Here is a 19,360-nt window from a genome sequence, read left to right as displayed (position 1 = left end):
ATGTCATCATCCTTAAGAAGTGACATTTTGAAAGGATCTGCTGGATCATGCTTCCAGCCATGATGGGTTCTATCTTACTCTCTCTTTAGCCAGTGTTTTGGGGATCCCTTTCCCTCCCTTCACCAAGGCTGCTTTTTGAGTTACTTTTAAATTGTATGTTAAAGGGTACGCTTCTGAGGCCAGGACATTTTTTTGTTGTTGCTGTCCTATTGCTGTACAGCATCCAACACCATGGTGTCCTGGTCCAGCCCTGGGACCGCTAGGCAGTATGGTAACACAAAATAATAAGCCACCTGATGATCTGGTCCCCTATGTTTAAATATAAAATATATGCAATTGCACATTGTGAAACCAAAGGCTTCCTTCTGAGCTTCAAATTAATTCTATTCATTTCACAAAATGTGTTTTTATACATAGTCCTTCTGTTTCATAACTTGAGAATTTTTTCCCATTAAACAGATTATTACAGCAACAAAACTGAAAGGAGGAAAGCTAGGGCTTTGTTGCAAATGAATTTGTATGTTGAAAGCCAGAGTAAAACTACTAATGCTAAATGGAGATAGGTCTGAGCCTTATGCACATAGCGTTGATTGAGGCACTGTAGATTAACAATTGCTGGGAACTAAGTGCTGTTGGTCAAGGACTTCTCTGTTCCTGGCTTCATTTAAAAAAAAATTACCTTGGATCATTCAGGACCTATGAATGTGCCAGTCTCAGAACGCTGAAGAAAAACAGATGCAGACTGGAGATACCTGGAAAAATGATACCCAGTGTACCCCATGGAACCATCTTGTAGTGAAATCACTGGACCATGTCCACTTACACCAGCTGAGGATTTTTGTAAAAAAACAAACAGAACATTTTCATTACAAGGGGAGCGTGCTGCTTAGCAAAGTAATTTGGAGCTTTCATTCCAATTCACTCACTCATCTACACTACAAATTACCACCATGTCAGAGAACCCAGTTACAGCAGGGCTGTTCCCTAAGAGTTATAATGCAGTTTGATTTTGCCTGTGCAGATGAGACCATCCCCTGAAGGGCTTTAGTAGGGTTTCTTCAACATGGGTATAGAACCATTCGGTCCACCCTAGAAAGCAAAAGCCAAATCATATGCCAAGAGTGGGACACAGCTGGATACTATGTAACGGTCACATAGACAAGGCTAAATCCCAGGGCTTGTATAATCATACTTCAATCATTGTGGATCAGAACCGCAGCTGGTGTAACTTGGAATAGCTCCAGTGAAGTCAATGATCTATGCCGTTTTATATCAGCTGAAGATCTGGCCCAGCGATTCAAATGAGAGTTTTGCCTGAGTCAGGACTGATTAACTATCGAGCAAATACCTCTGAATTTGGCCCAATAGGTGGGAGTTGCAATACATCCAAGCTAATAGAAATACAGACTTTTTTTTTTTTTTTTTAAAGCTGTCAGGTCTTCTTTCTAGTCCAACTCTCTGTCAATTTTCTCTGGTGATTTTGGTCTCAGGGTACATGTGTACGCACATGTCTGTCTGTGTGCATGTCTACCCACTCCCCCCATACGGTCTTGCACAAACCTGTTATACAAATAGGAGGGGGAAGAAGAGTCAACGCCCTTAAACAATTTATCTTCTAATTTTCTGTAGCAAAAATTAAAACTGGATGAGATCTGGAGATGAAGGGGAGAGTGGTTTGCATTAGTTTCTCTGCATGTCACCTTGCTCCTAGCAGAGTTTTAATAGCCATGTTTATTTGAATAGTTTGCTGATCACACTCATCAATTCTAAAATGCAGACTCCTGCCAGACAAATTTATAACCCTTTTAACATGATCAGACATGGGAATGTGTTCAGACTTGTATGAGGCAGGGATAAATCAGGTCGCTAGGTTCTAGGTATAGTTGTTTGTTAGGAGTTTGTATCACTAATGCATTTTGGAGTGTAAACGACAGTGCGGAACACAGAATCCGCTTAAAATGAAAAAGAAAAGAGGAGACAGAAGACATCTATGAAGAAGCAGAAAGTCTGTTACCAATATCTGATTAGTCAATTCCAAAAGGACAGTGGCAGGATTAACCCCAACCAAACTGTTTGAAAATTGGATTTTTGATTTAAAGATCCAGAAGTATTTGAAAGTTTTTACACTAATTTTTTGCAAAAAGGAGTTTTGGGGATGTTTGATTAGCTTGGTTGGTGGAGAAATAATTCATCTTACAGCACATGGAAAAGACATGTAAAGATAACTCCTCATATAAATAGAGGCCTGAGCCAAAACCCACTGAAATTATTGGGAGTTTTTCCTAGTGTTTCAGTTCTAAATATGGAAGGACAACCAAAAAAAAAAAAAAAATCACTCAAGGGGAGGGAGATTCATGTTTCTGCGGGCAGATAGCCTCACATAGCATCTTCAATGGGATTTGATTGCTATGACATAGACCCACTGGGAAACACCTCATGTCTGGGTTTCCTGGACCCATGGAAAAGAAGCCCTTGAGGAATTCCACCATGATTTCAACAATTTCCATCCCACCACCAACCTCAGCCTGGTCCAGTCCACACAAGAGATCCACTTCCTGGACACTACAGTGCTAATAAACAATGGTCACATAAACACCACCCTATACCGGAAACCTACTGACCGCTATTCCTACCTGCATGCCTCCAGCTTTCACCCTGACCACACCACACGATCCATCGTCTACAGCCAAGCTCTGCGATACAACCGCATTTGCTCCAACCCCTCAGACAGAGACAAACACCTACAAGATCTCTGTCAAGCTTTCTTACAACTACAATACCCACCTGCGGAAGTAAAGAAACAGATTGATAGAGCCAGAAGAGTTCCCAGAAGTTACCTACTACAGGACAGGCCTAACAAAGAAAATAACAGAACGCCACTAGCCGTCACCTTCAGCCCCCAACTAAAACCCCTCCAACGCATTATTAAGGATCTACAACCTATCCTAAAGGATGACCCAACACTCTCACAAATCTTGGGAGACAGGCCAGTCCTTGCCTACAGACAGCCCCGCAACCTGAAGCAAATACTCACCAACAACCACATACCACACAACAGAACCACTAACCCAGGAACTTATCCTTGCAACAAAGCCCGTTGCCAATTGTGCCCACATATCTATTCAGGGGACACCATCACAGGGCCTAATCACATCAGCCACACTATCAGAGGCTCGTTCACCTGCACATCCACCAATGTGATTTATGCCATCATGTGCCAGCAATGCCCCTCTGCCATGTACATTGGTCAAACTGGACAGTCTCTACGTAAAAGAATAAATGGACACAAATCAGATGTCAAGAATTATAACATTCATAAACCAGTCGGAGAACACTTCAATCTCTCTGGTCACGCAATCACAGACATGAAGGTCGCTATCTTAAAACAAAAAAACTTCAAATCCAGACTCCAGCGAGAAACTGCTGAATTGGAATTCATTTGCAAATTGGATACTATTAATTTAGGCTTAAATAGAGACTGGGAGTGGCTAAGTCATTATGCAAGGTAGCCTATTTCCTCTTGTTTTTTCCTACCCCCCCCCCCCAGATGTTCTGGTTTAACTTGGATTTAAACTTGGAGAGTGGTCAGTTTGGATGAGCTATTACCAGCAGGAGAGTGAGTCTGTGTGTGTATGGGGGTGGGTTTTTGGAGGGGGGTGAGGGAGTGAGAGAACCTGGATTTGTGCAGGAAATGGCCTAACTTCATTATCATGCACATTGTGTAAAGAGTTGTCACTTTGGATGGGCTATCACCAGCAGGAGAGTGAATTTGTGTGTGGGGGGGTGGAGAGTGAGAAAACCTGGATTTGTGCTGGAAATGGCCTAACCTGACGATTACTTTAGATAAGCTATTACCAGCAGGACAGTGGGGTGGGAGGAGGTATTGTTTCATATTCTCTGTGTATATATAAAGTCTGCTGCAGTTTCCACGGTATGCATCTGATGAAGTGAGCTGTAGCTCACGAAAGCTCATGCTCAAATAAATTGGTTAGTCTCTAAGGTGCCACAAGTCCTCCTTTTCTTTTTGCGAATACAGACTAACACGGCTGTTACTCTGAAACCTGTTTGACTGAGGTGACTATGCCTTTACTCAGAGCTGTTCTTTGTCTTGTTGTCAAATGTTTTGGAAGCAAAGAGATCTTTTCAGACTCTCCACTTTTTATCCCATGACACACTTCTAGCAAATGAAAAAAAACCCTCAAGAACCTTGCTCTTACCTTTTAAATCCCTCCTTTAATGGTGACTGTCTAGCAGAAAAATATAGGAAGGAATATTGTGAAGTAGCAAGAAAACACAAAAAGAAAGGAAAAAGAAAGAGAGCAGGGTGTCTGCATCGCCACATGCACTCAATTTATTTCACAAGCATTGCTCAAGTTTAATTATTTATTATTAAGATGCTTCATACTCTGCAGGTAAATGGCTGTGGCTCACACCAGGCTTATAAACCCCCCAAACTAGGTGGTTTAAATGGGACTTAAGTGGTGTCTGAGCACTGTCTGGGCCCTCTGCATGGCATGAATTTCAAGGGCAGATATGAACTGAAGCTATATGTCTTTGGACCAGTAATGCCTAGGATAGTCTCTTAGTCTGCATGAACACTGCTTAAAGCCTGTTGGGAAAGACACCTGATTTGATATTCAGAGGATGCCGATTTGTATGTCAAGTCCATCCACAAGTCCCCCTAAGGAGAGGCAGGAGGAAAGAAAAAAATATAACTCTTATTGAAATCAAACCAAGCTAGTTTATTTAGACAAGAATCAGACCCTGAACCTTGTATCTTCTTCCCCCTTCCAGCACTTTCCCCTTCTCTGCCTTCCCGAAAACTCTGGTCTTTGAAGCGATCTCCATTTCATTTGCAAACTGATTTCATGATGTAGCAGAAATGCCAATCAATTGTACAGCCATCAGCAGGAGAGCATCACCAATCTACATTAGCCAGCTGGGCTGCATTCCAGAGCATCATCTACAACACATGAATTATTACCAAAACATTACTGCTGTCAGCACATTCCTCTCTATACAACTTCCCATTATTATTATTATTTTTTGGCGGACAATGCTGAAATTTTAAACAGCTCAATCTTGCTAAACTTAAGCAACTGACTGGTGCCTTCAGAATGAACTTTTCCTAAAAATCAACAATAATCCTTCTACTGAGGAGAACAAAAAAAAAAACAAAACCCAAAAAACAAACAATCCTTTTCTTTTTTCTGTTATGCTTCTGGTCTCTTTACAGGCTCCAGCTTCCATTCTAATTTGCCATAACAGCCTTTTATTTGTCTTGCAAAAGAAAAAGAAAAGACTTAAGAGATCCTTAAGCTTTAGTGACAGAGTATGGCAGCTTGTAAATCAGACCCATGGAAGGCAGGGTCAGCAAGCACAACGACTTGCATCTTAGCTCATAAAATATGTACGTGCTGAGTACCACTCACTTTAAAACTGCTGCTGCAATTCATTCATGACAGGCAAGCGGCAGTGATAACAGAAGACAGAGCCTTGGAAAAAACCAAACCAACCCCGAACAGGTGGGGAATTTAGTTTCCCTCCTAATTGTAGGTTCTTCTTTTGGCCACTAAACGACCATCAGGTGGCGATGACTTTCAGTGATTAGGTTGGCCTGGGCCAAAATTGGACAACTGCCAACTTATGACCAGCTCCTGTGAATTTTATGCAGATCAACAGTCCCACTGACTGCAAAGGGACTGCTCACCTGCATAGGGGTACAGTAAAGCATAAGCATTTGCAGGATCATAGTCTTAGATACAAAGAGTAAGATTTTCAGCAATGCTAAAGTGTCTGAGGAACCTAACAAAGTGGGACTTAGGAGAGAAAAACAACATCTTAATTACCCTTAGATCCCTGCGTCACTAGGTACCATTTTTAAAAGCTCCTAAAAGCCTTCATATCACAGGCCATTACAGATCTCTTGAGCCAAGCCATCCCTGACTTCCCATATTTTATTCATCTGAAGAGATTCATAGATTCCAAGGCCAGAAGGGACCATTGTAATTATCTAGCCTGTCCTCAAGCATCGCACAGGCCATAAAGCTTTCCCACAATAATTCCTAGAGCAGATCTTTTAGAACAACATCCAATCTTGATTTAAAAATTGCCAGTGATGGACAATCCACCATGACCCTTGGTAAGTTGTTCCAATGGTTGATTATTCTCACAGTAAAAATGTATACCTTACTTCCAGTCTGAATTTGTATAGATTCAGCTTCCAGATTTCTGATCATGTTATAACCTCTCTCTGCTAGACTGAAAAGCCCGTTAGTAAATATTAGTTCCTCATGTACTTACAGACTAATCAACTCACCCCTTAACCTTTGCTTTCTAAAGCTAAACAGATTGAGCTCCTTGAGTCTATCACAGTGAGGCATTTTTTAACACCCCAATTCTCATGGCTCTTCTCTGAACCCTCTCCAATTTATCAACATCCTTCTTGAATTGTGGGCACCAGAACTGGACACATCATTCCAACAGCAGTCACACCACCAGTTCAAATACAGAGGTGGAATGACCTCTCTATTCGAGATTGCCCTATGAATTCAAGGATTGCATTAGCCCTTTTGACCATAGCATCACACTAGGAGTTCACGTTCAGCTGATTATGCACTAACATCCCCAAATCTTTTTCAGAGTCTCTGCTTCCCAGGATAGAGCTCCCCCCCCCCGCATTTAAATATGGTCTACATTCTTTATTCCTACATGTATATTGTCTGCTTGCACCCAGCTTACCAAGCAATCTATATTGTTCTCTCTCAGTGACCTGTCCTCCATTATTTACCATTCCCCTAATTTTTGTGTCACCTGCAAACTTTATCAGTGATGATTTTATGTTCTCTTCCAGGTCATTAACAACCATATTAACTACTGCAGGGCCAAGAACGGATCCCTGCAGGACCCCACTAGAAACACACCCACTGGATGATGTTTCTCCATTTACAATTATATTTTGAGATCTATCACTGAGCCAGCTTTTAATCCATTTGACATGTATCATGTTCAATTTATATCTTTCTAGTGTTTTTAATCAAAATGTCACGCGGTACAAAGTCACATGCCTTAAAAAACTCCAAGTACATCAACACTATTATTAACCAAATTTATAATCTCATTAAAAAAATCAAGTTAGTTTGACAGGATCTATTTTGCATAAACCCATGTTGACTGGCATTAATTACCCTACTTTAATTCTTTATTAAAATCAAGTCCCATATAAGCTGCTCCATTATCTGTGATCAGTGTCAGACTGGAGTCATCTCATTTGCCTTTTAAAATATTGGTACAACATTAGCTTTCTTCCAGTTTTCTGAAACTCCCTTGGTGTTACAAGACTTATTGATAAAACCAACATTAGTGGTCGAGGCATCTCTTTTAAAACTCTTTGATGTAAATTATCTGAACCTGCTGATTTAAAAATGTCTGACTTTAGTAGCTGCTGTTTAAAGTCCTGAGACACTAGTGGAATAGAGTTATCTGCCCCCCCCCAAAAAATACATAACAAAGTATTTATAAAACACTGCCTTTTCTGCATTATTTTTGAGAATTCTACTAAGGTACCAATATCATTATTAAGATTCTTTTTGTTTCTAATATTCTTAAACGTTCTTATCACCCTTAACTCTGATGACCATAGCTTTCTCCTTGGGTCTCTTGGCTTCCCTTATCCATTTTCTAGAATTCCTAGCTTCTGCTATTTGTTACTATGAACTTTCCCCTTCCATTTTTTCAATTTTTTTTATATCTGCCTTCACTTCCCCTCTCATCCAGAGAGATGAGATTTTTTAATTAATACAGCCTTCTTCCTCAATTGTGGCTTTTTGGGCATCTAGTAAGGTGTTCTTAATCAGAAAAATGTGAGTAATTGGGAATCATTTATATTTTTCCTCCCAGCTTATTTGGCTTATAATTGTGAAATTGGCCCTGCCAAAGCACCACGCATATATATCACTGATTAGGACTTTGCTCAGTTTGCACACTGTAAATCATATCAAGTCATGATTGCTTGTACCTAAGCTACCATTAATTTTTAGTTCTGTGATCCGTTCCTCTTTATCTGTGAAGATGAGGTCAAATATAGAACCCCCGTGTGTTGGCTGCAACACTTTTTGAGGTAAGAATTTGTCATTCACAATATTTAGCAATTGCAAGGATGTTTTAGCACTGGCAGCATGAGAGCTCCAGCATGTCACTCAAATTGAAGTCCCCCATGATTATGCAACTTTCCCCTCCTACACATTGTAGATCGGTGCATAAGGAGGCAGTCATCTGACTCCCTAGTGCAATAGATACCAACTAATATTCCATCTTGTGTTTTATCTGTCAGGACATTGATCAATAAGCAGTCAAGATCATTCTCTTCTCAGTGACTCAAACAGGTAATGCCATTTTTGACACAGTGCCACACCCCCTCCCCTTTTGCTAACTCGATCCTTCCTAAATAGGTTCTAATTCCAATCATAGCAATCATCCCACCAGATTTCAGTAATACCAGCTAGGTCAAATTTATGAAAATAAATGAGCAATTCCAATTCCTCGTTTATTACCTAAGAGGATCATGGGAAGCATCCAAGAATTCTAAGAGTTTTGCTGTGTCTAAGAGATGGAGATAAAGGTCAGATTTTAAATTATGTGAATCAAATGAAGAGGTCATTTAACTCTGGGACGACAATTAAGTTGATCAAAAACTTCATCTGGTTATTAAACACAGATGTTTAGTTTTCACAAGTCTTGAGCTGAGAATCTTTTATTGGATTTATTTTTAAATAAAAATCCAGTAAAAGTCCCTAACACAAAATTATCAGGGCTCAAGGTACACGTAAAATAACCAGTGCAATTTAAAAAAAAAAAACCAACCAAAAACTTAAAGCACTAATTAAACTGCAACTGATTATTCAAATAATATTTATTGAAGTTTTAAAGCTATGTAACATGAATATTTCAATAAATATTAAATATGCATGTGCTTTATTGCTGGTAGAGCTTCAATAAATGTACTTTTAATTAATTTGACATGAAAAATAAATGGAGTGAGATATGTTATTTTTATTTCCCCTCCTCCTTCTCCCCATATCTTCAGGTAATTATTTTCCTCTCACTTACACTGAGATATAGATATATATATATAGATATAGGTATAGATCAGGAATAATTCCACTGATGTAAGTGAAGTTATACCACTCTGACATTTGTTCTGCTCTGGATCAGAAATGTCAAAGTAGTATGAAAGCTTGTTTTCAAGTTTTCCAGCACAGACCCAAGAGATAAAGTTTGGATGATTATTTGTATTCCAGTAGCACCTAGAGACATTAATTCAGATCAAGGCCCCATTACGGTAGGTTATACACACACAAAAGATATATTCCCTGCCCTGAAGAGTTTGTAATCTAAATAGACAAGAATTATTATCCCCATTTTACAGATAGGAAACATACACGGAGATATTAAGTGATTTGACTGGAGCGAGGTCTCCTGAGTCCCAGTCAATGGCTTATCCCTTCTTTCAAACAGTGGGAATGAGACTCTGTATAGTGGGTGTTTATCCACAACTATCTCACCCTCTTGGCTATTGTTGCCAGAAAAAAAGGCCAGAAAATAAGATATTTAAATGAGCTAAGAAGCTGAGCCTGCTACCAAAATGCCCAGAGGTATTTTGACAACAGGACCTGTGGGGCACAAATAACTGGATGCTTAATAATTGACAATGACGGGGTAAGGTTTAATCAAGTGATGTCACCAGAATTCACCATCAGGGAGAGATAAAGATGGGGTCAGATCCAGCAACCTGTGCCTTTATTCAGTCAACATCACCACTGACTTCAACTTCCTGAGTAAAGTTAGCCAATGAACCCAGAAATCAGGGCTTCAGGTTCAGCCCCCAAGATGTTAGCTCCAGGCATCAAAGGAGACTGAGAAGATAGCACAATATCTATGGTCATGCCAGGACCCTGGGCTCTTGTCATTACAGAAACTCAGTGTAAGGAAAGCAACTGGCACATCCTATGGAGAAGCTCAACAGCAGTGACGTACTCACATACCTACACACACACTGTGCCATGCCGATGTTTTGGCCTGACGTTGTCTGACTGTCAGCTGAAGACAGGGTTGTGCTGAGCATTGTGCTGCTCTTTCATAGTTAGGGTAGAAGGGCGAGCTAGAATACATTAATATGTGCCCAACCTACCCCTTTCTGCCTCCTTCTATGAAATGACTGTTAGAGGGACAGATGCAGCATCTGGGATGTTTTTCCATATTTATTTTTAAGAAAGTGAGGAATTCAGCACTGGCTCTGCTAAGCAGGTCTCTTGGTCTATCACATTTCTGCCAGCAGTGATGTCATGCCACCATCTGTATACCCTCTGTGCTGGGCAGAGAAGAATCAAATTGTACATAGTACACACAGTGCCACCAGATGGCTTCTGAGGGCAGTCTGGGTGCTTGGGGTAGGAAGGAGAGAACTCTCCTTTCTGTCACAGCTGAATGGATAGTTCCGAGGGCATCTAAAGGGAGTCTGTCCCCTGCAGGTCCATTAGATTTTGCATTATAGAGATTTCCTTCCACTATTATGGGCACAGATTGCATTTGCTTTGATAGCATTGCCGCAATTTGGGCACTACAAGAGGCCAAAAACACAGTCAGGAGATCGGGTTTCTGTTCCACAAATGCCAGCATCCCCCAAAAATCCACGAAGGGCAACATTCCTTATGTGGATGATTGAAACCTTTTAAACAAAGAATATCAAATCAGTGAACAGAAGTGATACCATACCATTTTAGGATTCTCAATTATACACCAACATAAACCCACAACAGAGCAGAAACAGCAAACATAGATAGCGTGAAAATTGGTCCAATCTATTGGTTGAATAGTTAAGAATGCTGATCACAACATTGAGAGCCATTGTTAAACAAACATGGGCCTAGATTCCTAACAAACAGTGTGGCTAGCTGTAGAAACTTCTGGAGTTGAAGAAGAGAATAAACCTGAGACTTATAGAATGTACAATTCAGATAGAGTGAGGTCACCAGTAGCGTCACAATTTCACTCTCATGAGACCTCATCTAAACATACTTCAGCTTTTCCCACCTGAGCTGGTGAAAACGTGACTTTGTTTTTTTGGCCAACTGTGCAAAGAGCTGGGGATTTTCCTCACAGAGCTCTGGTTATGGCTCCCAGTTTGTCAGCATGGAAGCACCTTTCGTTTTATCCCAGTAATAATTATCCTACAGCTGGCATCACACGGAGGGTTTGGTAATTTTTTTAAAATGTAGAATGAAAGAGACCAGCTGGAAAGTGCAAGTTCTAAGAAGCTGCAAGAAACAGGTTCTGTCTGTTCCTATTAACAGCTTCAGAAAGGTTTCAGCTGGAATTTCCTTGTCCCCCTCACTCAGACTGGAAGGGGCACTGGCATTCCTGGGATGGCTTAGCTGTTTGACAGCCATGCCAGGTGGAGCCACAGCCTGGTCTGCCAATCAAGCCTTTGAACAGCCACATTGTCCCACTTCCACTGACAGATGGGTTTCTCTCTCCATTGTATCAAGCAGCACCTCCTTCTCAGCTGCACTCCCCACCCCAAAACTCAGCGCAAAGGGCAATGGTACAACAAAAAGACAAAGAAACAACACTAAATTAAAGTGAAGGAAACCAAAAAACTCTTTATCCAGTACCAGCTCTTTCCCGTACTAAAGGAGGCATTGTTACTGAGGCTGCTTTTCTTGTTCCACTGAGCAAACACACAATGCAGTGAGCAGATAAGTTAACCACTGCTCCTTAATTAGCTCTCCCTGGAAATGATATCTGGAATAATGAAAATTCCCTGTAACTTGCATCCCAAGAAAGCTCCAGGAAGTGGGACATGCTTGCCTTTTGTGCCTTAGGTTGTGGATAAGCAGACACACACATTTCAGAACTGTGCCTTGTGCCATGAACGAAGGTGACAGGGAAATGGGACATTCCCTAATTATTTCTGGGACAGAGCCTTCCTTTAGCAAAGCCCACAGCGCAAACATATACCCATAATTCCTCCCTTTGCCAGCAGAGGGTCTCTAGAACAGACCTCACCCTTTGCCAGTGGAGTTTTGGCTTGCTTATGAAATGGGAAATAGCAATGTGTCCTCTAGGTCCTGAATTATTAGCACTCCGTTGCCAGATGTGCATGCTCACTCAGAACTGTCTGGTTTAGAGAAGAGACGTGTTCCTTGACCTACACAGTTTTCAACCCTTACTTCCCATCCTTTGGGAAGTGCAGTGATACTCTGGCACCTCTAAATTTTTTTGCAATATAGGCCATTACCTTCCCCCAACTCCCCGCTTCGTGACTTTAGGGGCCCTGTGCTGTTATAGCACTGTTCATTAGTTTTGTTGTTGTTGTTATTGTTAAGAAGCTATAAGTACAAATACAGACAGTCCTGGCTCCCTGGATACCATACAATATTAGGGACCGAGTAGAAGGATGCACTAGGAAACTCAAAGGGGAAGAACCTGAAATTTGGGTTACCTTTTTGTTTCCCTTATTTTTAACTCTCTTCTGGTGGGCATTGTGGGAAATCATTCCATATCTGGACCTATAAAAAGAGGGCCGTTCGGGAAATAAGAACTATAGAGGTATGACCGGCCTACATTCTTTTAGGAGGCTTCACCCCTTTCAAATGTTGCTCCAAGTATTCACAGACATCATGATTGCTCTGCTCTCCATTCTCCACAGCCAGTAGGAAACAAACACCAGAATAGTGCCTGTGATTTGCATTTCTCAGATTCCGTCTAAATGAAGAACCGACTCTGCCAACTGAGATTCTTTACAAGTTCTTAGCCCCACCAGATGGGAAATGTGTTTTAGGTGAGGGGGAATTCTCACTCTCCATGCTGTACTGGAATCCAGAAAATGAACACGTTCTGATATTTCAAGAACATTCAAATAAATAGCAACCGCCCACTTGATAGATTATCCAAGTAATGATAAAGGTACCTGAGTATTCACTCGTGGGCTGAGAGCAATACAAGAAATTCCTATCATTAAGGGCTTAAAGGGGAATTAAGTTGCACCAGGCCTTGTGTGAGCTCTCTGTACTGTTGTGAATTTCACTGTAAGGATCCAATCCTGCTGCTAATGGAACTATTACTGATTTCAGGGCCTGAGGGAGACAGCCGTTTGTATCTGTGGGGCTTATGAGAGGGCCAGAGCTTGCCATACCTAGTATATGATCCTCAGAAATTCTGGAGGCTGGATAAGGATGACGCCATCAAGGAGAGGGAACTGAAGTCAGCAAACCAACCATTAGAACAGCTGGAAATCTTTATTTCTAGAAAGACATCCAGTCTTGATTCATGCTGTAGCTGAACCACAAGATTTTGGGCTGGATGTTCATCTGTGTGTCATGCAGAAGGTCTTGCTAAGGCTAGGACTATACTACAGCTTACATTGACAGAACGTACATCGCTCAGGGGTGTGAACAAACTATCCCCAAAGTACACTGATCTAAGCGCCAAGAGCTTCTCATCGGTAGAGAGTGTCTTCACCAGATGTGCACAGCAGCGTTGTGTGTGTAGCCATGCCCTAGATCAGAACGGTCCCTTTCTCAGCTTAAATTCTGTGGAAGTCTACGTATATATCCAAACTCCTCAAGCCCCTGTACTCCGTACCAGTAGCCTGCAAGTGGCCCAGCGCACTGGCCCTGATTAACACAAATCTCTGATGCTCTGATTGCTGTTAGAGCACTCAAAATAGAATACTGAAACACACTGCTAGAAAAAAAAAATTCAAACTCCGATTTTACGATATGTTGAACATCACATCCAATAGCTATTACTTTTACTGTCAGGCAAACAACTTGGACAATCCATCTTTCTTCCCAGACAATATTATGTTCCCCCCCAAATGACACTGCATTATAGCATTTTTTATTTATCACTCGGGGTTTTTAAGCACTGATGTTAAAGCTCTTATCCTTTATCTTCTTGTTTTTTGTTTGTTTGTTTGTTATGAATGTCACATTTTATCAAGATTGGCCTATGGTTCCTGTTTAGATATTGCAAAGAATGGGTTTATTATTTCCTTCCTGGCAAGCTGGAGTCTCTGCAGAGTGCAATTCCTGTCATAATCAAAAGAGAATGTTCTCACTTTCTGTTTTACTCAAATGAGGGAGAGTAGGAGTGATCCAGGTTAGAGCCAAAGTCATCTGAGGTCTAACATACAGACTAGGGTAACAAACCCTATTATGGTTATCAGCCCTCACAGGGGCCAGAATAGGAGCATCCACATCACTGCCCTATGAGATTCTTTGAACCTGCAAATCCTGCTGACCAATCACTACAATTGAACCAAATAATATGCGTATGCCTGCAGGCAGATGTCAGCTTAATTGACTGACGTTACCTAGGGTTGAGAGAGTTGTCAGTGTGCTGTTGCTGCAGGTGTGTTGGTTAGAGACAAGGTGGGTTAGGTAGTATCTTCCATTGGAGAAACTTTGAAGATATTAAAATCATCAGTGTCAAAAAGGTCAAAAGGCTCCCAGGTGTCAAACAGGACCACATAGCCAAAATGCTTGCCTACTCTAGCTATAAGGTGTTATGTCTCCAGAACACACAGGGAGGGATTAAAAAATTGCCACCCCTGGATTCTTGATGATCTTGGCCATCGAAAGACCACACACACAATATTCATCACCATTTCCATCGAACTTGATCTGATGATAATAATAAGATCTATGACTGATAAGGATATTGAAGTCCTGTGTGGACAAACATGATGGCATTTCCATCACATCTGTCCAAAAACTGCCATGCAAAACAATCAATCAATCCAGGTTAGCGAGCCGACATAACCTTGGCCATGACAAAATGTGGGTGATCAACAGTCACAGGCAAGTCATGCACCAGTCAAGTGCTGAACATCAGTCAATACACTGAAGAGGGCTGTTTGTTGACCTATCAGCACTTTTGTAAACACTCTTCAACATCTACATGAATGATCAACCCATCTATCCCGGAGAAGATGTTTTATCTATGCTCATTGCCTATGCATTCCTGCCAGTGCCCAAGCCAAGGGTCTTGCCCAGATTGAAGCTTTGTTAACATCGGTGCAGTCTGGGCTCTCAGTCAATTACCCCAAGAACCCATTGCGTGCCAACCCAGTTAAAACAAGTGAATCTCTTCCATCTTTGGAACTGTAAAGTCAAGAGATAACTCATCATCATCGGAAATGGGGTATCACTTGCCTGCTGTTAAAATCCTCTCTCTCCTGCAAAGCACACGTGGAGAAGACAAAAGGCAAAATATGGACCCAGAAGAACACGCACAGGAAGCCTGCAAATTCAAAAAGGAGAACCAACCCAGCAACACTAAGAGCCACTGTGCTTGCACTTTGCTATTTGATGGCCCAATACGTATACCTACTGTGGGAAAGACTGGATCATGTCGAGGAGCCGGACCATGTGCTAAATGACAGCTCTCACAACAACAAAGGATGTATAAAACCAAGAAATGTGACCAGCCTTTACTCCACTTGCTCTTAGGAGAGAGGTCACAAGCAAAATGTAACGATTATGACAGACTGAAGATACCAGACATCCACTACAGGACCCCACTGCAGCAGTGAATCAACTAAAATCATGGAAAAGGTTTCCTAGCTGCAATGGAGCTGATTAAAAATTCACCGACTACACAACTGGAAATGTGTCACATACAGCTTGAAATATCCACAAAGATGACAAATGCACACTGAGGAATGCCTGCCCAGAAGTGTGGAGAAGGACTGGGTGACCTGGAGATGTCTAAACCACCTCTTAACAAGAGTTGGCAGGTCAAAATCTGAATATGCAGAAGTGGGGCTATTCTAGTGCCCAGACATACGTGACTGTGGGGAAACACAAACCATAGAACATTTGCTGTTCTGCCAGCTCCTGGAGGAACCGTGCACCATGGAAGATCTCACCAGAGATACAGAATGGGCCATATTATGTGCCCAACACTGGAAAAAACCTGATTGTGATAGAAGGACACAAGAAGAAGAATCAACCCTCATGCTTCAGGGCATAAGATCACCACCTTGAAGAGTCAGAAAGTAATTTAAACACATACACACACAGTTCTAAGACTAGGCTGAAAGTCACCTCTGTGCAGAGGAAAAGCCAGAATGCCTGTTCACCACTAAGTTCCAGTTCTTCTACCGGATTGTGGCACAGGGGTGAATTTTATCTCCTTTGCCCTATTAGAGAACACCTGTAGTGACAGTAAGTATGCCCAGAACCTTGGAAAGTTTACCTCTGCCCCTCTTTGTCACACTGGTTAAACAAACAGAGAGAGGGTGATGCTGGCAAATGGGAATTGGCCTCGTTGACAATGAAAGCTTTTCCTACTCTGGGCCAGGGTGAAGTAGTTTTCAGGGGGTATTATGCTGGTTACATGCAAAAGCATCCAAAGCTGTATAGATGTCCATCAAAACTCAGTCTTTGACTCCATTAAACACTTGGGCTGTCAGCCAGAACATGGTCATATCAAAAGGGTCCATGAATTATTACAAAAGCATTAGGGAGTATAAACAGAATGGTTTCCTTTGCAATCATGTTCAGTTGCACTGAAAATACAAAACAGAAAAAAGGTCAAAGGATTTTATGCTTATAAAAGTGACGGTAACACACCAATCTTAGTGCAAGCTTCTCACTCTCACACACGTTCATGCATATCCTCATCTGGTATAAATCAGACACATCCATTGAAGACTATAGAGCTAGGCCAATTTACACTAGCAGAGGAAGTTACCATTAACAGCTTTACATATGGACTAATTACTATTTTTATTATCCCATTGGAGTTGATACTCCATGAAAGATTTATTTATCCTCTGTTTAAAAACATTCAAAAATAGCATAGCATGAAATACATCATATTGCATATTATCCTATAAACACACTTATTTACGATATGCCATATAGCAAGTAGTATGCTACTTCAGTATCTTTTTAAATGGAAGGTGTTAAGCAGACCTTTCATAATAGCTTTACGTAAGGGTTAAGTAAAAGCTATTAACCTTCTAATGCCTGTACAAATATTAATACTCAAAACACTCCCGGGATGTACATGATATTATCCCCATTTTACAGAGGGGAAAGCTGACACCCAGAGTGTTAAATTGGTTTGCCCAGGCTAACACGGCACTCAGTCGGAGAGAAGTATTCTAATGCATGAGTTCCTGCCTCCCAGTTCAATGTTCAGGGCAGCAGACCACGCTGTCTCTGTAAAACTATACTTTTGATTTTTTGTTAAAAGCAAAACGTTAGTTAGTTGGGGGTTAAACTTTTAGTAAATGGTTTATCTTCCCTCCCTTTATTAAACAGCCCACCACTTTGTTTACAGACTAGATTTTGCACCATATAGAAGCTTGCTGGAATGTACAGAGATTTCCTGGATAGGGAGACCTCAGTCGTTCCTGCCTTTCTAAAGTTCCCCTGACAGTTTCTCCCCTCACAGCCAAGCTATGCCCAAATCTCGCAAGTTCTTCCTGCATAACATCTCTAAGATACAGACTTCCCTATCCCTCCACAGAGCTAAAACTCTCCTCCAGACTTTCAGCCTCTCCCAGCTCGATTACTGCAACATCCTTTGTTCTAGCCTTGCGAAATGCAACCCCACCCTGCTCATCCCCATTCAGAATGATGCTGCAAAGATCATTTTCCTAGTTTGTTGCTTTGACCATGTCACCCCTGTCCACCGGCTCCCCTCTTTATGTCCATGATGCCTATGAAAAGCTTGACATTGGTTAGGCTGCTGGAACACTGGTTCCACTGCCTATTGAGCCCACCACCCCTTTTAACTGTTGCCATTTCTCTTATACTTAGGGGCAGGAATTGTCTTTTTGTTCTGTGTTTGAACAGCACCTAGTGCAATGGGGTTTGGTCCACGACTGGGTTCCTAGGCATTACTGCAAAAATAATCAAATTGACTCCTGTGCAAAGGGGCAGCACAAAGCACGTGTGGCAAATTACATCTCATGCCAACCCTCAGGATAGGAATTCAGTGGCACTCAAGCCTTGTGTTATAACCCAAACTATGCAAAGTACCCAATGCTCTGGAGGTGCTATACAAATAAGTAACAGCAGCAATTATGGGATGGCTATTAAGCAGATGTCATGTTTCACTTCACAGGGAGCTGCATTTCAGTTTTATTTCTCTGTGTTTAGATTGACTATCAGAGGGAGTTTTGGACTTGCTTTGGGATCCTTTTGGACATATGTAGATTTTTTACAGACCCCCAATTGTCTCTCTTTCATTACACTATGGACAAATGGGCAGAGGAAATTACATGAGTGGAAACTACAATGCTGGTGGAATAAGATGGACAGTCTGCCTTTTGTAGTAGCTCAAATCACACAAGAGACAATGTGTGACTTATTTCATGAAAGAAACAAGATATCTTCCCAAATCTACCCCAAAGATCCTATAATTAGTTGGCACGATGGCTTCCTGGAGAAAGTAGAGCTACAAAAGGCAGCTCAGGGCATCTAAAAGGGGAAGATTCAGCTCTGAAAAATCCTTGCTCTTCAGGGGCGCAAGTTATCTTCCTTTACTGTAATGAAAGCCCTCTTGTTGGAGGACGTTGGACAAGCTGCCTTTAATGGGGTTGCTATTGCAGAGGTAAAGCATTTTATATGGAACCAGGTTTACATTATCCTGCTATTTGGAGATCTAGCTTGCAATGCTGTTCAAATCCTTTAATCCATAAATAGGATTCCAGCCAGAGCTGGGCTGCTTTCCAAAACTGTAATCTCCAGTATATGAATTACTACAAAAAGATTAGGGTGTTTCAAGTAATAACATTTCAAATAAATCAGCTTTCATGGAGGAACAACAAACTAATATTGGAAATAACAATATAAAGACATTTATATCGCTACTTGCTAGAGTAACTTCATGAACCGGGGGTAGGATTCTTTTCTCATTTATGTCCTTCTCTTTGACAAAAGTATGTTTACATCCATCATCTCATGGTGGGGGCTTTGCTACAAAGCAAGTGGGGTGCTCCCATTTCATTTTCTCCCCTGTCAAATAAACCAATGAAGTGCCAGTTCTTGTTACCCAGAGGTTTAGGGACATGGCTGTCACTGCAGATGATTTTGTTCTCTCCCTCAGCTCTGTGTAATGGTACATTGAGGATGGACAGATTATCCTGCGGCCCGAGTATGTCCACTCACCACCATTACAACAATGATGGACTCTGGATTTAATTATTATTTCTATTGTGAAAAAAAAAAATCACTGCCACGCCCTGCCCCAGGGATTCAGGCACCATTCTATTAAGCACTATACAAATAAACACCACAATGACAGCCTCTACCCGAGATAGTTCCCAAGCTAGGATTTA

Source organism: Eretmochelys imbricata, chromosome 21 (genome assembly GCF_965152235.1).
Source record: "Eretmochelys imbricata isolate rEreImb1 chromosome 21, rEreImb1.hap1, whole genome shotgun sequence".
In the NCBI taxonomy this organism is placed as follows: Eukaryota; Metazoa; Chordata; order Testudines; family Cheloniidae; genus Eretmochelys; species Eretmochelys imbricata.
Note: the sequence above shows the minus strand (reverse complement) of the source record.